The sequence below is a fragment of the Heloderma suspectum genome, chromosome 4 (assembly GCF_057233095.1).
Source record: "Heloderma suspectum isolate Gila_16-S chromosome 4, 16-S_ref, whole genome shotgun sequence".
NCBI classification, from domain to species: domain Eukaryota; kingdom Metazoa; phylum Chordata; class Lepidosauria; order Squamata; family Helodermatidae; genus Heloderma; species Heloderma suspectum.
In genome coordinates, this window is record NC_139461.1 from 61,611,952 (window position 1) to 61,632,639 (window position 20,688).

At 42.7% G+C, this 20,688-nt stretch overlaps 1 protein-coding gene across 4 annotated transcripts in view; it reads right to left on the reverse strand.

Moving 5' to 3' along the window:
- Nucleotides 1-20,688, reverse strand: part of NKAIN3 (sodium/potassium transporting ATPase interacting 3) — a 434,650-nt gene that overhangs the window by 26,696 nt on the left and 387,266 nt on the right. The gene's annotated exons all lie outside the window — the stretch shown is intronic.

Genomic DNA, 20,688 nt, shown 5'->3' on the forward strand with positions numbered 1-20,688 from the left:
AAAACTTGGCTTCCTGGGAACTTGATTTTTTAAAAAATTTCTAACCCTCATGGCTGTCGGGTGGGTGGGGAATCTAAGATCTGCAGCCATTGTAGATTTTTTGGAAAACACATACCTCCGCTGGATAGCCTTTATTTAAATATTTAACATTGTTTCTAAGCATGCTGTGTATCGCATTGGTTTTAAAAATCCACCGTTTCAAGCATTCAACGTAGCTGCACAGGCAATATTGTGATTCATCGACTTCAGAAAATCCTTGATAATCTGACAGGCAGACATTGTAAACTAAATTCAGTACTCATAAAATAATAAAGGATGAATCAGAAACGTGGTCACAGTGTTTTGAATCAGTTGGTACTCTAAAAGTCTCCCTTGACCTAATTCCACTCTTACTGTATATGTGTGACAAGAGAGGAAGGATAAGGGCTTTGGGAATCTAGGCATTTGTCTTCCAACAATGACAAAACGTTTCCTTGGAAGCAGCCAAATAAGAAGCTGTTCCTCTGGGCAAACAAAACCTGGTAGAGTGCACTGCCCTAGAAATGTGCTTTGTGGTGGAAAAAATACACTAAAGACGGAAGAATTCTCAGACTGTGCAGTGGAAAGTTATCACAAGAAGGCTAGCCTTCTGTCCTCCCTGGTGCTTTCTGAAATGTTTTTGTTTTCATTTGTTTTACTGTAATTTTAATTTTTTGTAAGCGGTCCTGGGAATCCATTTGGAAAGCAGGGTATAAAACAAATGATATTACATCAATAGATCCATATATCTGATCTTTCCAAAACTGATTTAACAACAAAACAGAACACCTTCACACAAAAATGTCCGAGAGAGAACCTGTTTCTGAGAAAGGTGATTTAGCAATGTGTCCTCAAAGGCCTCTGGGTTAAATACATTTTACTGCTCTTTAAGAAGAGAGTATAACTTGTATATTATTAACTATATTCCGAATGCAATCCTAAATCCAGTGTACCATTAGTGGGAAATTGCTGTGCTTTTCCCCATTGCACATGCAGTTGATCAGGCAGTAGTTGATCAGGCTAGCAGACAACTTTGTAAACCGAAGATATGTGAGCAGTTGTTCAACTGGTTGTGCAAGTGGAACTTTCATTGGAGTCTCCCCTTGCACATAGATCAAAAGCTGGTTTCCACTAGCACAATATCATTTGTTCTAGTGGAATGACACCATTAGATACACACAGGATTCTAAAATATGCATTTGAAGGAATATAGTACAATAATTATAGAGAGGTGGAGAGGAAAGGTTGTCTTAGGCTGCACTCCTATACACACATACCCAGGAGTAAGCCCCACTGAACACACAGTGTGTCTTACTTCTGAGTAAACAAGCCTAGGATTGTGCTGGTAATTCCTTATTATTGGAGGCACAGTAGTGCACAGTAGTCAAAAAAGGATTCCGCCAGGTAAAATGAAAATCAAGGGGTGGGTTATTCTAACCTTAATAAAATCGAAAGGGTTTCACCAATCTTCCTAAAAATTGCATGTGCCAGACAGAAATGTCTATTTTACATAACCTGAAAATTTCAGGAGGATTGGTTAAAGACTGATGGAGAAAGAACAGTTAACAGAAAAAAATAAAATAAATACTTGGTCACGCAGTTTTGGCACTGAAAATGTGTGTTGGTGACTTTTTCTGCCCATCATTTGCCAAAAGCCTGGAGGCCAAATATCAAAACCATATATGTTTTCCTATTCTGTTTTTGTTGTAGTTGGTGGAATGGAATGTCTTTTTAAAAAATTCAATTTACTTATTTTTTAAATAGTTTGTATTGGTATAATGAATCCCTATGAGATTTCATAAGGCGGCACTCAGAATGTTGAGGGTGCAGGGGAGGGGGGAATAACTGCTCTGTGGAGAAAAAGCAGCAGCAGCTAACTGAGTTTCTGGGACCTCTGCGTGCATATCCACAGACAAGGAATCCCCTCAGCGTGACTGGACCCACTGCTTCTGTTTACTGGTCTGCATGCACAGCCATTCCCCTTCTTCCTCTGCTCCCCCCTGTCCCCTTAATCATTTGTATTACTAAGGGCACACTCCTATGCACGTTTAGACAGAGAAAAGGCCTACAACTCCCAGCATTCTCTATCTAAACATGCATAGGATTGCACCCTAAATTCCCTTTTTGAATTCAAGTGCTGGGAACAGAGGGCTTAGAAGGAAGCTCTGGCATGGAACTGGGGTGAAACTTGCTCCATAAGCAGGCCTGTCTTTACCTGAGGGCAGAAAGTTTTTCTGCTGGAGTCTGAGAAGCAGGCAGTTGCGCTGACAGAGCTGTGGTCAAGCCATGGAACAATGGAGCAGTATAAGAGGTTACATTTGTTACTCCCTGCCACTAGCAGCTCCACGAGTCCAGAGTGTTCCCATGTACCCTGATTAGGCCTAGAGTAAGATCAGCTGCCTAAAATAACTAGAAACTGTCCCTGTAGGTCCCCCCCCCCCCAATATGTCATTCAGAACCAATTCAGAACCAAATTTTCCAGTTTGCAACTACAGGAAAGAGCCAATAAAAAAGCAGAAAAATGAGGGCTGTCACGGGTTTAAAGAAAGCACTCTGTGAAAAAGACAAGCACCACATTTGTTCCAACCTGGCTTGCTTGCTTTTTACCTTTTGCTTAACTCTGAACTTTATTAGCAGATTTTTATTTGTTTTGAGCACTTTTTTGGTTCTTGCCTCCCTTCTGGGAGAAGAAGAGTCCTCTTTTCGAACATGTTTACTCTGGTTTTGAGACTATTTGGGGCTATCTTTCCCCAAGCCCATTTCTCTGAGCCAGGCACCTGGCGCCTGAGCAGCTCAGTGTAATTTTTGCCTGCTATTTTATTTTTCTCACTGGTGAAACATGGGCTTCACAACACTTTTCAGTTTAAAATATTGTCTTCCATCTCTACCTGGATTAATTTTCCCTACCTGGACTTTGCTGACTTCTACACTCTGGAATCTAGGAGAAGTCTCTTTCAACCTTCTTCTGGGACCAAGAAAGCCTGGTCTTCAGATCTCTGCTTGAGATCATAGAATACTAGGGTTGGAAGGGGCCTACAAGGCCATCGAGTCCAGCCCCCTGCTCAATGCAAGTCAGAGCATCCCTGACAGATGGCTGTCCAGCCTCGTCTTGAATGCCTCCAGTGTGGGAGAGCCCACCACCTCCCTAGGTCATTGGTTCCATTGTCCTGTTGCTCTAACAGTCAGGAAGTTTCTCCTGATGTTCAGCCGGAATCTGGCTTCCTGTTAGCTGAGCCCATTATTCCGCGTCCTGCACTCTGGGATGATCGAGACGAGATGCTGGCCTAACTGTAGATAGGTAGCTTTACCTTCCTTTTAATCCCACCCCCCACCCCATGCCTCAGTCTCTTCCTTTTCTCGAAGAGTTTGGACCATGCTGCTATATAGCTGAAAGCTTGAAACACTGCATTTAACTAGTTTGGATTAATGGAAGTTTAACTACAGCTAAGTACAATTGAAGCTGCTGCTGGGCCTACTAACATTGTTTGGGGCCTACTAACATTGGGCCTACTAACATTTTTTTTTTCAATAGGCCTTAGCAAGAGTTAAACTGTAGTGTATTTTGCACAGTGTACACATGTATTTTCTTTGTAATCATTGCATGTTTCACATTTTACTTCTGTATATGATGTTCTTCTGCATTTAATTTTCTTTATAAATTATTCATATCTTAAGACTTCTCGTGTGGCATAATTTCATTTGTTTAACAACTTAAAAGGGTATTCACTGTTTTCCTGCTTAAGTTTTAAAATATATTTTCAAACATATTGCACTTTTAGATAGCCTTTTAGGTAGCAGGGATCTGTAGTGGGACTAATGCTTTTCAACTTGTTCATAAAGACTGTGTGGTGTAGTGGTTAGAGTGTTGGACTGGAACCTGGGAGATATGGGTTCTAGTCCTCACTCGGCCATGAAGCTCACTGGGTGGCTTTGGGCCACTCACTGACCCTGAGCCTAACCTAACTCACATGGTTGTTATGAGGACGAAATGGAGGAGGAGGATGCCTCATAAGGCAATACTTAAGGCTCAGATGCTTCATAAGGCAATACAGGACCAGTATAATGTGGAGCATCTTTGCTGGTCCCAGGCACTCCATCCTCCCAATCTGGATTTGGGATTGAAAGACCCAGGAAAAGTGTGGGTATAACTTACATGGAAGGTAAGTTATAAGCAAGCACAATTTGTGACACTGCATAACATCACGACTGATCAAGGGGTACGTCATCAGCCTGAGCTTCAAATTTCCTGGCTTTGTGGAGTTTGTACCAATGTAAGATACGTAGCCTTATCATCTGTTCTTTTAAACTGGCAGGTTTTTTGATGATTGAATTTATTTTATAGGTATAAAGAAAATAGCTCCTGGTTAAAGAAAATATACACATTCAGAAATCATATACAACATGACAGCCAACTGTATATTCAGGATAGACATGGTTGGGCACCTGCTGAGGACCCACGCCCCAGCAGGGGCCCACTAGCAAGAGTCCTCCAGAGTACCTCTTCACCACTGCAAGCTGTTTGTTCACCTGCCTCTCGCTCTGGCCCAGACAACGGTGGTGGTGAGAAGGAGGAGCAGTAGATGCCATGGCCTCCTTGCTCACTTGTTCTCTGCCTGCCATGTAAGCAAGTGGTAGCAAAAAAAGAGGAGGAGGCGCAAAAGCATCTGGTGACAATGGCAGAAAGAAGGTAGACTCACTGAGGGAAGGGGCCCATTGAGAGTGTTTTGCCCAAGGACACTTAAAAACCTGGAGGTGGCATGGTGTCCAGTTAGTATTTTTGCTGTTCTAGTTGCCTAATAAAGGTTTTCCATATTTCTTGAAAACGTGGCTTTTGTGGAACTTCCGGTAGGAGCCATGTCACCCTGGCAAGCGTCCTGTGGAGGCTCTGCAGGTCGCCGCCTCAAACAGCTTTTAAAAGGTTGAAAAACCTTTTCATCTTCCCCTGGAATTAAAAAGGGAAGCTAGAGTACCATCTGGATAAGATCTTGGAAGAACAACTCCTTTTGCGGAGCAGCAGAAAGCTGGACTCTAAGGTCAGTTTTCCAGAGCGTCATCTACTCAAAGCTGTTTTGAAACTTCTATGTAATTAGGAGACTTCAGGGCTGACAAGTTCCAAAAGTATTTATGAATTAAAAATACCAACAATACCTGAGGACCTGCAAAATCTGTTGAAGTGACTGTTTGTTTGTAATTATACTTACTTGCTTTCTTTACAGAAGAGGAGGATGGCAGCATCAAGGGGAAGGAAAAAGGCCGTGGAACCACTGCCAACTCCCCCAACCCCTCCCTTGGCAAAGAGATGCCGGAGATGTAGAGGAGTTGCTGGCTATGATAAAAACTTTGTCTTCTCAATTAGCAGAACAGCCTAAGAGGCTGGATACAATCCAAGATTCTATTAACCTTCAAGAGGCTGTGGTTTTAATTAATAGTTCTTTGCAAAAGATGGAATTGGAGGTTAATGCTCTCCAAAACCAGGTGTCTGCACAAGAGACAGCTATGCATGCCTCCCATAATATCCTGTCTGCGAGAATTTCCCTACTGGAGGCATATACTCATAGATCGAATCTGCGTATCCTTGGTATCAAAGATCTGCCTGCTGATATAAGTCTCTTTAAATTCTTGGATAAACTTCTGCATGAGCTACTTGCTCTGCCATTTGATTATTTACTTGATATTGAGCATGCATACCGTGTTCCAGGTCCAGTTCATGGCACCAAAGGGAAGTGGAAGAACTTTTTGGGGGGCCAACACGAGACAAAGTTATGTTATTTCCAGATTACACTAAAGAAATTGCTGACCAAAGAAGGCAATTTACCAAGGCGAGAAATCAGGCAAGACAAATGAATCTGCAATATCATATCAAATATCCTGCTATATTTTGCATTCTTTTTGAAGGCCAGATGAAAAGGTTTTTAAATCATGAAATGGTGGAGGCTTGGCTAGTTGGCATTCAAAGTAAGGCATGGGAGACATCTTCCCCAGCCTCATGAGCTGGGAACTTTTCAATTCTTCTTCTTCTTTGGATTTATTTGGGTTATAAGATCCGGGCAGTACGCCAGTCCAGAGGACTGTTTACATATATCCCGTTTTCTCTCTCTCTCTTTTTCTTATATTAGACATGATATACTGTATAATAAAATTCCTGTTTGTGTGTGTATAGATATGTATACATTCATATATAGATTTAGAAATGACACTATCTAAAATATAGATAGCATAAAATTATTACTTATCCTTCTTAATTTCCTTTTTTAAATTATTATTATTACTATCATTATTATGAGACTTTGATTAGTAATATTTTTGACTGGTTAAATTGTTAAGCTTTACTATTATATGTTAACTGAAGGATAATATATGGTTATTTGAAATGAATTGTAGGCTTGCTCCCTTGCTATAAGACTGAAGATATGATATTGAAATGTAAGATTGATTATCTATGCTGTACTGAATTGTAATATTGGCAGTGTTATAGGTATAGCTTTTAAGTAGAATGATATTTGAAGTCTGTGTGTAATGCAGTTTAAATTTAATCCTTTTAAGTAACTTTTTATATTTTTTCTTTTTCTTTCCTGCTTTCTTCTTCCTTTTCCTTCTTCTGTTCTTTTTTTTCTTTTTCGTTATTGCTGTGTCCTCCTAAGAATACTGTATTGTTGGAAACTGTAGATAATGACTAGGTTGTTGGTACTGTTTATTTCATTTATAAAGATAAAAAATAGAAAAGTATTTTTTTTAAAAAAAGAAAGCGTGACTTTTGTTTGTTTCCCTTCCAAAGTAATAATACCAAATATAGTCTGTTTATTCATTTACGGCAGCTTAAAGAATTGCAAAGTATCAACAATAAGTGTCTAGTAAATACCGTCCTAACTGCAATTAATACATTAACAACTAAGGAATAATTTCTGTTAGATTTCTTCATGTGTGTAGCCTAATCAAAATACTAGGAATACTGAATAAGAATTTTACATCCATGTATTTCAGAGTAATCTTTCTCCGATATGTTTCTCCCTTGAAACTCCAACACAAATGTATAAGATCAGCTTTCTCCTATTGGCAATGTCAAAATTTGTCTGAACAAATATATTTCCCCCAGGATTACAATATTGTCCTCAGCTTAGACAATGAGTCCGTGCATAGAAGCATTAAAAACTTAGTGCTCCAAGTAATTTCCATTCTCTCAAAGAGGTGGACATGAAAGTTGTGTATGTTTTATGCTACTAAATAATTACTTAGGCCTGTTTGATAAAAGAATCCTTGTTTGAACTGTTGTTTCCCTTTGTCTGCAGGACCAAGGATCCCCATACTAGAGCCACTCAACCCTTGAAGTTGCCAGTTCCAGAAGTTACCGATGTGATATGGAGCCCTAGCTTGCAGAAACAGCTTTGTGCCACAATGATAGATAGAAACTGGCTTTAAAGAGCTGTTCTTCTTACCAGTGAGCTACCTAAGGCAGCAATCCTATGGCCCCCTAGACCAGGGGTCCCCAACTTTTTTAGACCCAAGGGCACATTTGGGAATTTCAGAAACTGCTGTGGGCACCACCACAAAATGGCTCCCATGAAGGATGTGGCAAGTGGGGACCTGGCTAGTCAAAAGAGGTGGTGGGGGGAGAGAAGTAGTGAGGCTAGAGGCTGGTAGGGAGGGGGAAATAGCAAGATAAAGGGGTGAGTGGGAGACAAAGAGTAAGGCTAGGGGCTAGGAAGGGAGAGAAAGAAAAAGGCTACAGGCTGCAAATGGAGGGAAAGAATGAGGAAAGGGGCTGGGGTGGAGAAAAATAGCAAGGTTAGAGGCTGGGGGTGTAGAGATGAGAGAGAGGGTGCAAAGGAGAAAGGTCAGTGTGGATGGAAGATTGGGTGGGGCCAGGAAGCAACACCTTCCTTCTCTTCCTGCCCGCTGAACAGCAGGTTCAGGAGAACCTGAATGTTTTTCAAGTTTTTAATTAAAAGTAACTCCCATCCCCTTCAAGGTGAGTGAGTTATCCAGGCTCAAAGGCCCATCTAATGTAAAATGCATTTTTGGAGGCTGGAGAGGCTAAAAGAAGGCTCTGGCATTCCTCCTGCCTCTCTGGGCTCTTGCTGGCAGGGCTTAGGATGGCTGGAGGGCTTTGAGAGCTCTCTGTCCTATGGGCATCTATCCCATTGGATTACACCCCAAAGATCTACTCTGGATCTAGCTTAAAGTTGTTGGAGAGTTGCAGCAGAAGGTCGTAAAAGGATTTATACATAACATTGGAAGTGATTATTTATGAATCTTGGGTCTGAGGTACTGAGATGGAAATGGTTTAATGCAGGACCATTTTTAATTATAACACATTCCTTCCATAGTTGCCAACATTTGAAACTTTCTGCAGTAGGATTACATTTTCTTTCTGGGCTAAAACTCCCATCCTCATGACACAGATGTTGAAGAACCAGATTGAAAGTAAATCCATAATGCTAGCAACCAATTCACATAGCATGTTTTTCTAGATTGAGGTAAACATGAGGTGATGTTTTCAGTAGTTTTGTAGACTTGGGAATGATTCAACGTGTTTCAAGGTCGCAGCATACCAGATCCAGAGAAATCTTCAAAAAGTGTGAAGAAGCCTAAATGTATTCTGTAGCAACATAGCCATGTGTTTGGCACTTAAGTTCAGCTACCTTTAATGTGAACTTAAGGGGACCTGCTTCAGACATTATGGAGAGCACTTCCATGTAAGAAATACTGTACAACCTGCATATTAATTACTGCATACTATGATCCCATGTAAATGTATGTTGTACCACATACCCACACAGAGAAACCATAAAATCCATTGCTTCCAGCTGCATGTTCACCATAGGCACGTACAGTGTAGGTCATCAAACGAGATGGTCTACACACAGATTCCATGTATTGAATTGGTCCTTAATTGTTCACAGTAGATGGTGCTAATTCCCACCCCCACTGTATGGCGTAGATGCCCATCTTACCAGTGACCTGTCTAGTAGTTCAGGAACCAAGGTGTTCAAGATAGTAGGGCAGCTGTCCAGCAAAGTAGCTAACAAGAGCTAAGCAAGATAAGGTATACCACAACTGATAGCTCCCCCATCCCTTCCTGGAGTATCAGCAAGTATCTGGAGCATGCATTCGGTCTGGCTTCCTCTTCCCATGAAGGGCTCAGGAGAGAGGATTTTTTACCACCAGACAGTCACTGCACCTTCAAGTCTGGGTTTCTATTCGGATACGGTGCTGTCTCTGCTCCTAGGGTCCCAGGGGTGACCGTGGAAGAGCCTGGAGTTGGGAGATGGCATGGGTTAGGGTGTTCCAGGTCCCCAAGCAGAGTGTCTTCTGGAGTGGTGGTCTCAGGGGTTTGTTGGTGTCTCCTGAATCACCTTGAATCTTGTAGGTCAGGGATGGGGAACTGTAGCCCTTGCAACTCCTATCAGCTCCAGCCAGCATGACCAATGGTTAGGGTAGGGGTAATGAGAATTACAGTCCAAGAAGATCCCAAGGGCCACAGGGTCTGGTTGGGACATGACTATATTAGTGAAATATGAAGCAGCCATAAAGAACAGTTGGGTTGCACCATTGGCAAACCATCGAAATAACTGATTGGTCCAGTATGATCAGTATAATTTCTCCAATTCTGGGTCACAGACCTGATGAAATTATACTGAACCAACAACGTTTGTGAAAAAGCAACAGAAAGAAAAAAGCCTGATCACTTTCCTGATAAATGCAGTTGTTTACAATGGCCACAAATATTTAAATGAACAATGACATACTAGTAATTAGATGGGTGACTGAAATTTGAGCAATTTGTGCATCTTGAATGACTTCCCTACCCAACAGCAAATGAAGTGATCTTTAAATATTTGTTCACATACTAGTAGCCACAGCCTGAACAGTATTACAAAGGAATTTATTGAGGTATTTCCTTTTGCTTTATTGATGACCGTGGTAATAAAATATTTATTCCAACAAACTACTTTTGGTATCTTGATTAACCCAATTGCTACTTAATTAATAAGGCTGCACTCACAAAAGTGGATCTAACTGTTAGGTTAATCACCAATTTGCAGTGAGGCGACTGGTGTGCACTGCTTGGCAATTTGCCTGGATTCAACTGGTAGAGTGTAAATTGTATTCATTGATACAAAGAGAAAACTCAGTGCAACCCAATTATCCATGGATAATTTTTCAGATCAACTTGGTGGTCAATAAAGTTTGACTGCAGCGGCTCAGTATCCAGATTTCTGGTGAGAGTCTTCACAGTTAAAAAATATACCCCACCCCACCCCAAACACATCTTCTACCTATGCCTAAAGGTTGTTGTTGTTGTTCTTCTTCAGTCGTTCAGTCGTGTCCGACTCTTCATGACCCCATGGACCATAACACACCAGGCCTTCCTGTCCTGCGCTCTCTCCCGGAGCGTGCTCAAGTTCATATTCATCGCATCGGTGATGCTATCTAGCCATCTCATCCTCTGCTGTCCCCTTCTCCTTTTGCCTTCAGTCTTTCCCAGCATCAGGGTCTTTTCCAGAGAGTTTTCTCTTCGCATTAGGTGGCCAAAATATTTGAGCTTCAGCTTCAGTATCTGTCCTTCCAATGAGCACTCAGGGTTGATTTCCTTTAGGATGGACTGATTTGACCTCCTTGCAGTCCAGGGGACTCGTAAGAGTCTTCTCCAGCACCACAGTTCGAAAGCATCAATTCTTCGGCACTCAGCCTTCCTTATAGTCCAGCTTTCACAGCCATACATTACTACTGGGAAAACCATAGCTTTGATTAGATGGACCTTTGTTGGCAAGGTGATGTCTCTGCTTCTTACTATGCTGTCTAGGTTGGCCATAGCTTTCCTCCCAAGGAGCAAGCGGCTTTTAATTTCATGGCTACAGTCACCGTCTGCGGTGATCTTGGAGCCCAAGGAAGTAAAATCTGTCACAGCTTCCATTTCTTCCCCTTCCATATGCCAGGAAGTGATGGGGCCAGATGCCATGATCTTCGTTTTTTTAATGTTGAGTTTCAAACCAGCTTTTGCACTCTCCTCTTTCACCCTCAACAAGAGGCTCTTTAGATCCTCTTCGCTTTCTGCCATTAGGGTGGTATCGTCTGCGTATCTGAGGTTGTTGATAATTCTCCTGGCAATCTTAATTCCGACCACTGATTCATCCAACCCGGCATTTCTCATGATGTACTCTGCATATAAGTTAAATAAGCAGGGTGACAATATGCAGCCTTGTCGTACTCCTTTCCCAATTTTGAACCAATCGGTTGTTCCATGTCTGGTTCTTACTGTTGCTTCTTGACCCTTGTACAGGTTTCTCAGGAGACAGGTAAGGTGGTCTGGTACTCCCATCACTTTAAGAATTTGCCAGAGTTTGTTGTGATCCACACAATCAAAGGCTTTAGCGTAGTCAATGAAGCAGAAATAGACGTTTTTCTGGAATTCTCTTGCTTTCTCCATGATCCAGCGAAAGTTGGCAATTTGATCTCTAGTTCCTCTGCCTCTTCGAAACCCAGCTTGTACTTCCGGTAGTTCTCGGTTCGCATACTGCTGAAACCTAGCTTGTAGGATTTTGAGCATCACCTTGCTGGCATGTGAAATGAGCGCAATTGTGCGGTAGTTTGAACACTCTTTGGCGTTGCCCTTCTTTGGAATTGGAATGTAAACTGACCTTTTCCAGTCTTGTGGCCACTGTTGAGTGTTACAAATTTGTTGGCATATTGAGTGCAGCACTTTAACAGCATCATCTTTTAGGATTTTAAATAGCTCGGCTGGAAGACTGTCATCTCCGCTAGCTTTGTTGTTACTAATGCTTCCTAAGGCCCACTTGACGTCACTCTCGAGGATGTCCGGCTCAAGTTCAGTGACCGCACTATCATGGCTATCAGGGACATTCAGATCTTTCCTGTATAGTTCTTCTGTGTATTCTTTCCACCTCTTCTTAATCTCATCTGCATCTGTTAGGTCCCTGCCTTCTTTGTCCTTTATCATGCCCGTCTTTGCACAAAACATTTCCTTGAGATCTCCGATTTTCTTGAAAAGTTCTCTAGTCTTTCCTATTCTGTTGCTTTCCTCGATTTCTTTGCATTGTTCATTTAAGAAGGCCTTCTTGTCTCTCCTTGCTATTCTCTGGAACTCTGCATTCAGTTGGATATATCTTCCCCTTTCTCCCTTGCTTTTCGCTTCCCTTCTTTCCTCAGATACTTGTAAAGCCTCATCAGACAGCCACTTGGCTTTCTTGCATTTCTTTTTCTTTGGGATGGATTTCGTTGCTGCCTCCTGAACAATGTTACGGACCTCCGTCCATAGTTCCTCAGGCACTCTGTCTATCAGGTCTAATCCCTGAAATCTATTCCTCACCTCCACTGTATATTCATCAGGGATATGATTGAGGTCATACCTGAATGGTTTAGTGGTTTTCCCTATGTTCTTCAATTTCAGCCAAAATTTTGCAACAAGCAGCTCATGATCTGAGCCACAGTCAGCTCCAGGTCTTGTTTTGACTGACTGTATAGAGCTTCTCCATCTTTGGCTGCAAAGGACAGAATCAATCTGATTTCGATATTGACCATCTGGTGATGTCCATGTGTAGAGTCGCCTCTTGTGCTGTTGGAAAAGAGTGTTTGCTATGATCAGCGTGTTCTCTTGGCAAAACTCTATTAGCCTCTGTCCTGCTTCATTTTGTACATCAAGGCCATGCTTGCCTGTTATCCCGGTGATTTCTTGACTTCCTACTTTAGCATTCCAATTCCCTATGATGAAGAGGACATCTTTTTTTGGTGTTAGTTCTAGAAGTTGTTGTAGGTCTTCATAGAACCGATCAACCTCAGCTTCTTCGGCCTCAGTGGTTGGGGCATAGACTTGAATTACTGTGATGTTGAATGGTTTGCCTTGGATTCGTACTGAGATCATTCTATCATTTTTAAGATTGTACCCCAGTACTGCTTTTCCCACCCTTTTGTTGACTATGAGTGCTACTCCATTTCTTCTAAGGGATTCTTGCCCACAGTAGTAGATATGATAGTCACCTGAATTAAATTCGCCCATGCCTGTCCATTTTAGTTCACTGATTCCCAAGATGTCAATGTTCAGTCTTGCCATCTCATGTTTGACTACCTCCAGCTTACCTTGATTCATTGATCTTACATTCCAGGTTGCTAGACAATATTGTTCTTTACAGCATCGGATTTTCTTTTCACCACCAGACACATCCACAGCTGAGTGTCCTTTCGGCTTTGGCCCAGCTGCTTCACTCTTTCTGGCACTACTTGGAAATACCCTCTGCTCTTCCTCGGTAGTATATTGGACACCTTCCAACCTGAGGGGCTCATCTTCCGGCGTCATCTCTTTTAGCCTTGTGATACGTTCCATGGGGTTTTCTTGGCAAGAGTACTGGAGTGGGTTGCCATTTCCTTCTCCAGTGGACCACATTTTGTCAGAACTCTCCGGCATGACCTGTCCGTCTTGGGTGGCCCTGCACGGCATAGCTTATGGCTTCACTGAGTTAAGCAAGCCCCTTCACCACAACAAGGCAGTGATCCATGAAGGGGCAAATTTAGGCAAATGCCTAAAGGTACACACCAAATATATCCCTTCTGTGGAACCTGATCATGGAACAATTGCCCGTCTAGAACAGGGGTAGACCACATGGTGCCTGTGGGTGCCAATATGCCCACACACACCTTTCTTGGTGCCTGCCAAGATGCCCGACCCCTCCCACTTAAAAAACAACAACAACACATTTTCTTAACAGCAGCTGGGATAACTCTGAACTAGGTTTTGTTAGTGCTGAAAACTGTGGATTCAAAGGTATTGTTTAGTGTGTTGGGGCTCAGACCCACCTCCGCCCTATACTCAGTCTTTTGGGCAGGTTACTTGTCCTTTGCCATATTTTTGATGGGAGCCATTTTGTGGTGATCCCTAAGACAGTTTCTCAAATGGTCAAATGTGCCCATAGGCACAAAAGGTTTGCCTACCCCTGACTTAGAACTATAGAGCGTCCTTCCCGATGAAGCTTTTATGCCTCATTCATAGTACTGCATAGGGGTCCAGACAATGTTGTCTGTCTTCCATTTGTAATCCTCCCATGTTTTCCTACTGCTTCTTTTGTCTCTTTCCATACCGGAGAAAATCCATTAAGGGAAAAATGGTAGAATATCTGCACAATGCCTTCCTGATTGTCAGCAGTAGTAGCCCTCTGTCAGACTCTGGGTGCAATCCTATCAAGATAGGTGGCCGCCTCTGAACTCGGAGGTGGCCGCCTATCCAAAGCAAGGCAGGAGAGGCCCGGGGGGGATCATTCCCTCTGCACCTCTCCTGCCTTGCTATTTTTCGCTAGACAGCTGTTTTCGGCTGTCTAGCAGCGGGGGGGGGGGATCTGGAGAGGAAGTTGCCGTTACATTAGATGTGTCGTACGTGCAGCTCTACTCTCCCTGCCCCGGAACGAATGCCCCTTTTCAGTCTCTCCAGGCTCGACTTCCGAGAGTGGAGGGCGGGGGTTCTCTGCACTTCCTCTGAGGCAGCACGGATGAGGGGGGAGGTCGGTTTTCTGGGAAGCGACCTTGGAGTGCGGGCTCCGAGGTCGATTCCTGGAAATGAGCATATCCTATGGCCCTCCAGACAGTGTCTAGTGGCCATAGCATTGCTCCCTTAGAGAATCAGTGAATTAACACAGTGTGTGTTTCACAGGACTCTTGGTTCAGAAATATCCACTTCCCCCTTTGCATGAATGCAGAGGTTTATGGTCTGTATCATTCTAAGTGGGATTCATTTACCAACATGAAATGCTCATTGTTTCCCAGTTTGAGCCACAATCTCTTCAACAACCACTTTCAGCGCCAGATACAATAAGGACCAGACATATATGTTGCATTCCCATCATTCTGATTCTGGCAGCTGATTCCTCCATCCCTGCCAGGTGAATAACTCCCAGTTCATTCTCCTCTCAAACTAAGTTTATTGGAGTTTATAGGGCAAAGCTCAATCCTCTTGGGAAAATCTCTCTCTCTCTCTCTCTCTCAAACTACCGATATAAATGTGTTCAATAGTGCTGGTGTTTTAAGTGCCGAGTTTCTTCATTTTGTAGCTCAGAAGGATTCCTCTGGCTTGTGCAGGACCTCAGATTTTATCTACCACACCCTGAACAATTTCATGGAGAACTTGCTGCAGCTGGGGGTTGCTTTACATTATACTTCTTGAAGACACAGACATGCATAAATATGTTTTAAGGTGGGTACACAGTAATGTGGGAATGGGAACATGCATGTTTGTTCCTCAACTGAGGCACCAAGTGTTTTCTGATCAGCTTCTACAGTTCTCCCAAACATACCCCTTCTCTGGAAGATAAAAGTGTGTGTTACCTGTCCCATGTTACTGTTGCATATATTTTAATGATGCTGCTGAAACTTAAAACTAGTTGCTTTGTAAGTTCAAGGTCAGTGCAAGCTCTCCTGCCGCCTGAGGTGGGAGAGCACAAATGCGCCACCACCACCTGTCACCCACATTGCTGACATCCATCACCCACCCCTCACCAGCCTGCATCATGCTACCCCCCAACCCTCTACCTCCACCTCCACCACCTGCCGTCAGCTATGTCCTTGGCCAGCCCTCCTCCACTGCCTGGCTCTGAGGAAGGCCCCCCTAGACATTTGGGTCTGGCTAACTCTCTAAAGAGCTTTTCTGGCTGATGCAGCTCTTCAGACTGTCCACCTGCCCTCTGGACCTGAGAGGATCAGGGCGAGTCAGAGGGCAGGTGACTGCTCCAGAGACTCTGCTAGGCTGCTCTCCTCCTGCATCATTTGCTGCTGCAGAAGATCAGGGCTGGTGGTGCTCTCTGTAGCACCTACTGTGTGCCCCAGTGGTTCCTCTTTCCTATTGTGGCAAATGCTGCAGTGGGAGAACAACCGGCGGAGCTCTCCAGAGCACCTGGTGCAGTGCCACCTTGCTGGAGCAAGTCCACAGCTACCATCAAGGTTACACTTCTGTAGCAGGGAAAAAACTTTCTCCAAAGAGTGAATTGTTATCATACTGGATGTGTGGAATGCGATTGTAGAAGTTTTATGAGCATGTGTTGGTCATCCAAGGAACACAGGCCCAAGACATTTTGCTTCTTGAGGCAAAGGACAAGATGGCGCCCGTCCCCATATCATGTACAAAAGCCAACTGGACAGGCAGTTGAATCTTACTTCAACACTGGCAATGGGATAACATCTTCCATCACACCTGAGGCAGCAGGTTAGTTTAGGGGACCCAGGAGAGGTTGTGTAGCATACACAGTTTTTCCCAAGACAGAGTGGAACATCTGGGGAGTTCGAACCAACAGCCAGGCTGCCACTGCTACCCTCACCATCTGCCGCCTGAGGTGACGACCTCACTCTGTCTAATGATATGGCTGGGCCTGAAGGAACGTAGGAAGCTGCCTTATACCTGGTCATGCTATTTGTCCATCTAGCTCAGCACTGTCTACTCTGACTAGCATCCGGTCTCCAAGGTCCAAGGTCCAAAGTAGACGTGACACAATAAAGTCATCTAGTTTTTCCAGAATAATTAGCTGCTGGAGAGGGTGGGGGAAGCAGATTCAGGAACACTATGAGCAGAGAGGGGAGGTATAACTCTTTCCCCCATGGCACAGTTTCAATGAAAATTGCCCCCCTTCCCCAGAGCTGTGATTAACCCAGGGAGAGAAGCCTCCACCAGAGCCAATGGAAGCTTGTCTCCTGGGGCTAATAGCAGCTCAGGGACGGGGTAAGTTTCATTGGGATTAGAACATGGGAGGAAAGGGTTAAACCTCCTTCTCCACCAGCCAGTCATGATCCTCCCATTTACATTTTTTTTTTAAGTGTGAACATTAATAGCTTGCACACAATTAACATCAAGTCTAATTTGGTTCTCAGGCGGAGGCTTTTTCCATCTACCTGAACATTTTGGGGGGGGGGGTTAAGTATAGGTGCCAGGGATTGAACCTGGGAACTTTTGCATGCAAAGCACGTGCTCTACCACTGTGCTGCAGTTCTTCCCAAACATTTGTATTACAGTACATCTTTAGTAACACAGTAATAATCAGCAAGATCTGCATCCTTCATTCATGTGTGAGGGTTTTTAAAAATAATAATGTTGACAACTCTGCATAATCCTGGTGTAAAATACCGTGGAGCTCTGATATAATACTGTTGATTAATGGCATTTTGGAGTGTGTGTTTTTCAAAATTTATTTATGCAAGTATTTTTACCTTGCCCTTCTACTGTGTATGTATTACTCAAGACAGCTTACAATAATTAAAGGGACACAGGAGTATCCCTTTAGTTAAGGTGAGTTGCAAAAAACTCCCCCAGCAACCCCCCCCCCCCCACAAACTAGTTCTGCCATTAGAGGTCTCAAAATTCTACTGCTTATAAAAATGTCACTGACTGAGCTAATAACTTGAACTTTGCATCCATTATCTACCTCATGACATCTATAATTGGGCAAAATTTCAAACTGATCCAATACAAATTGCTGTAGATACAGCACATTCAATAGGGCTGAAAATGGACACATTTGTACTTTTTACTTCAAGCTGCAGCTCAGTATATCATATATTTCTTTCAACTTCTGGAGGAAACTACTTTATTCGGGCTTGTCAAGGAGGGTATGTGTGCCTTTCATTGGTTTGGTGAAATTCGTAGCAGCGGTTTTAAAATTATCAAGATTTTTTCTGCCCCATGAAAGCCCATGGCAGCAAATGCTGGCAAAGTTATGTTGGGCATGCTCAGTTTCACTCTGAAGCTAGAATGCTGCCAGTACTCCATTGTTTTGAGAGGAATTCCAGTGTTCCTGTCAGCATTCTGACAGCGCAGGAGGGGTAGCAGGAAACTGTCAACTGAGATAAGAGTGAGGTAATTTTGAAGGTTGAGGGAATCACTCTTACTGATTGACAGATCATGGAGGAAGAGAGGGAGGAAAAGGAAAAAGCTATTCTGGAATCCTGTGCAAGCTTAGTCAGAAGTAAAGTACTCTGAACATGCAGGGGCATATCTATTCAGTTGTACACATCGACTCAGTTAAGACTTCTTTGTGTTTTGTGTTTTAGTTTTGTTTCTTTCAGAACACTGTAATAATGATAATGATAATGATAATTCTTTTTTGAAAACCAGGGAACTTCAATGATTAAAAAAACCCTGCCAGTTTAAGACCAGCATTAAGACTATCTCATTTTGGCTCAAGCACCACAAAGCCAAGAAATTGAAAGTTAAGGCTGATGCCTTAACAGATGTGCCCTGTGATCAGTAATGATGTTGTGCAATATCACAAATTGTACTGGCGTACAAGCAACAAACAGGCATGGATCAACTCACAGGAGGATTCCTCTAAGCAATACAGTAAGTTTCAGATGCTTCATAAAACAATAGGGTAACCAGGGCATCTTTGTTGGTCCCAGACACTCCATCCTCCCCATCTGGACTTTGGCCTGAAAAACCTAGGAATGTGTGGGTGTATGGAGGGTATGTTTAAGCAAGCACAATTTGTGACATTGCACAATAACATTACTGATCGTGGGGGACGTCTGTTAAAAGCATCAGCCTATGTGTCCAGTTTCCTGACTTTGCAGAGCTTGAGCCAACATGAAATAGCCTTAACTCTGTTCTTAAACTGGCAAGTTTGTTAAATCTTTGATTAATTTTCTACATTTGATTCAGAACAAAATGGTTAGATTTATTCTTAATAGCTGTCTGTGGTCTGGATGTTATCACCATGCCCTGAAACTATAATTTATTTAGTGGCTAAAAGTATACTAACCTAAAAAGCTCAAGTTAGAAAGAAGTTAAAGGCTTCTAACTAGATAATTTGAATCTGGGATTACAAGACGAGTTATATTTCATGGTCTAGTTGATACAACCCATCATTGCCTCAAGGTCTTTAACAGACACATTGATTTTTAATACGATGGGTTTACTACTCTGTCTAGGGATGTCATGTTGATGCAATTAACTTAATGAACTTTTTCCAGTGTGGCAGGCAGAGACTTGCCTTTTACCAGTGAAAAGGGCAGGACATGAAGGCTCTGAGGAACACTTCCTAGTTTACCCTATAATATTTGTCACATTCATCTGAAATAGAAGACTGCAGCCAAAGAACTGGGTGGATACTCCAAAATCAGTATGTGGAATTCTACCCCACACCCCGCTGCAAAGCTTCCTGGCCTTTACTGCCCTCTTACAGTTGCTGCAGTGACAGCAGAAGGCACAGCTATCAGGAATCCCCATCTAGGACTCACACAATTCATTCCAGAACCACCTAGGAGTATATAAACATGACTATAGGCCACCACACAGACATCATTTTGATAGTATGTTATGACAATTGTGGTGCTGTAGTAAAAAAAATCCATAACCGCCATGATCATCCATTGCACATTGTCGTCACCCCATGGAAAAGTTACCACAAGGAGCTATTTAAAACACTCTCCACATGGAGTGGCCAAGGATATTCCTCTAGCTGAAGGGCTACCAGAGGACTGTACTCTATTTGAAGGCATCCTCTGTTTAAAGGACTGTCCTGTCCAAGTCCAGCGTGAAGATAAATAACCACAAGAACGGTTGCCTATCAACAGTTAACACCTGGGCAGGAGGAGACTGAGCAGGCAGGCACACAGATCACCTGGTCACAGCCTTCTGCACTATGGTGAGATGTACTGCATGTCTACTGTATGTTTCACCAATTTAAATTGTAGCAATTATTTCTAAATTTGCATCTATACATACAAATTAGCACATGCAAATGTCATGCAAATTTGTGTCCTCATTTTTGGTTTTGCATTTCCTCTTTTTGGGGGGCAGAGGCAGAGGTGATTCATAAGTGGTCACCCTACCTGCACACAGTTGAAATTTCTGGTGCAGCAGCCCTCAGATTCATGTGCTGTCACGTTCTCTCCACACACAGTTAAAAACTGTATATATTCTATGATTTAAAAGTACTGTTGCAAAAGAGGAAGGCGTGCCTATATAGTCTTAATAGTTTGAATGAGTTGGGTACAGGGCTCCTTTTCAACTAGTTTTCCACTTTTTAAACCTCTACATTGTATTACCTTAGGGTCTTTTTAAGCACATTAACATTTAAGTGCTGATGGAATACTATACTATTTCAACGAACATTAATTTGCAAGCATGTCATAAGGACTGTAGAAAATAAATGCTCAGTGAACACTATTAATGACTGTTATTGAATTCTTCTCCAAACCTCCTTACATGCCAAGGATGGGGATTCGCCAGCAAAGAAAACCTAAGGCACCATCAAATCAACTTATCTTAGGAAATGTTCTACAATCTAATGAACTATGCAGTCACATTTGTCTCTGCATTTGCCAGGCTGACTTTATTAGCCCCCTTAGTGAAACCTTCAAACAGGATTTTCAGGAAATGTGGGCAGAGAAATGTACTTCAAAAGCAGGCTCCAGAACCTGAAAGATACTTGCTTAGCCCTGCCAGTAATTGAAATCACACAACAATGAATCCAGAGAATTCTTAGTGGATGATTTAAGTTTATAACTTCACTGTTATAACTTCAGCACCTCATCAGCAGAATAAAACAAGTTTTAATCTAACTTGCAGATGTTTAGCTATGGTGGATGTGGGCCTGATATAAACTGCTTTTGATTCAATTTAAAACACAGATGGACAGAACAATCCTGTGGGTCCTAGGAGAGCATCCCGGGGACACAGAATTA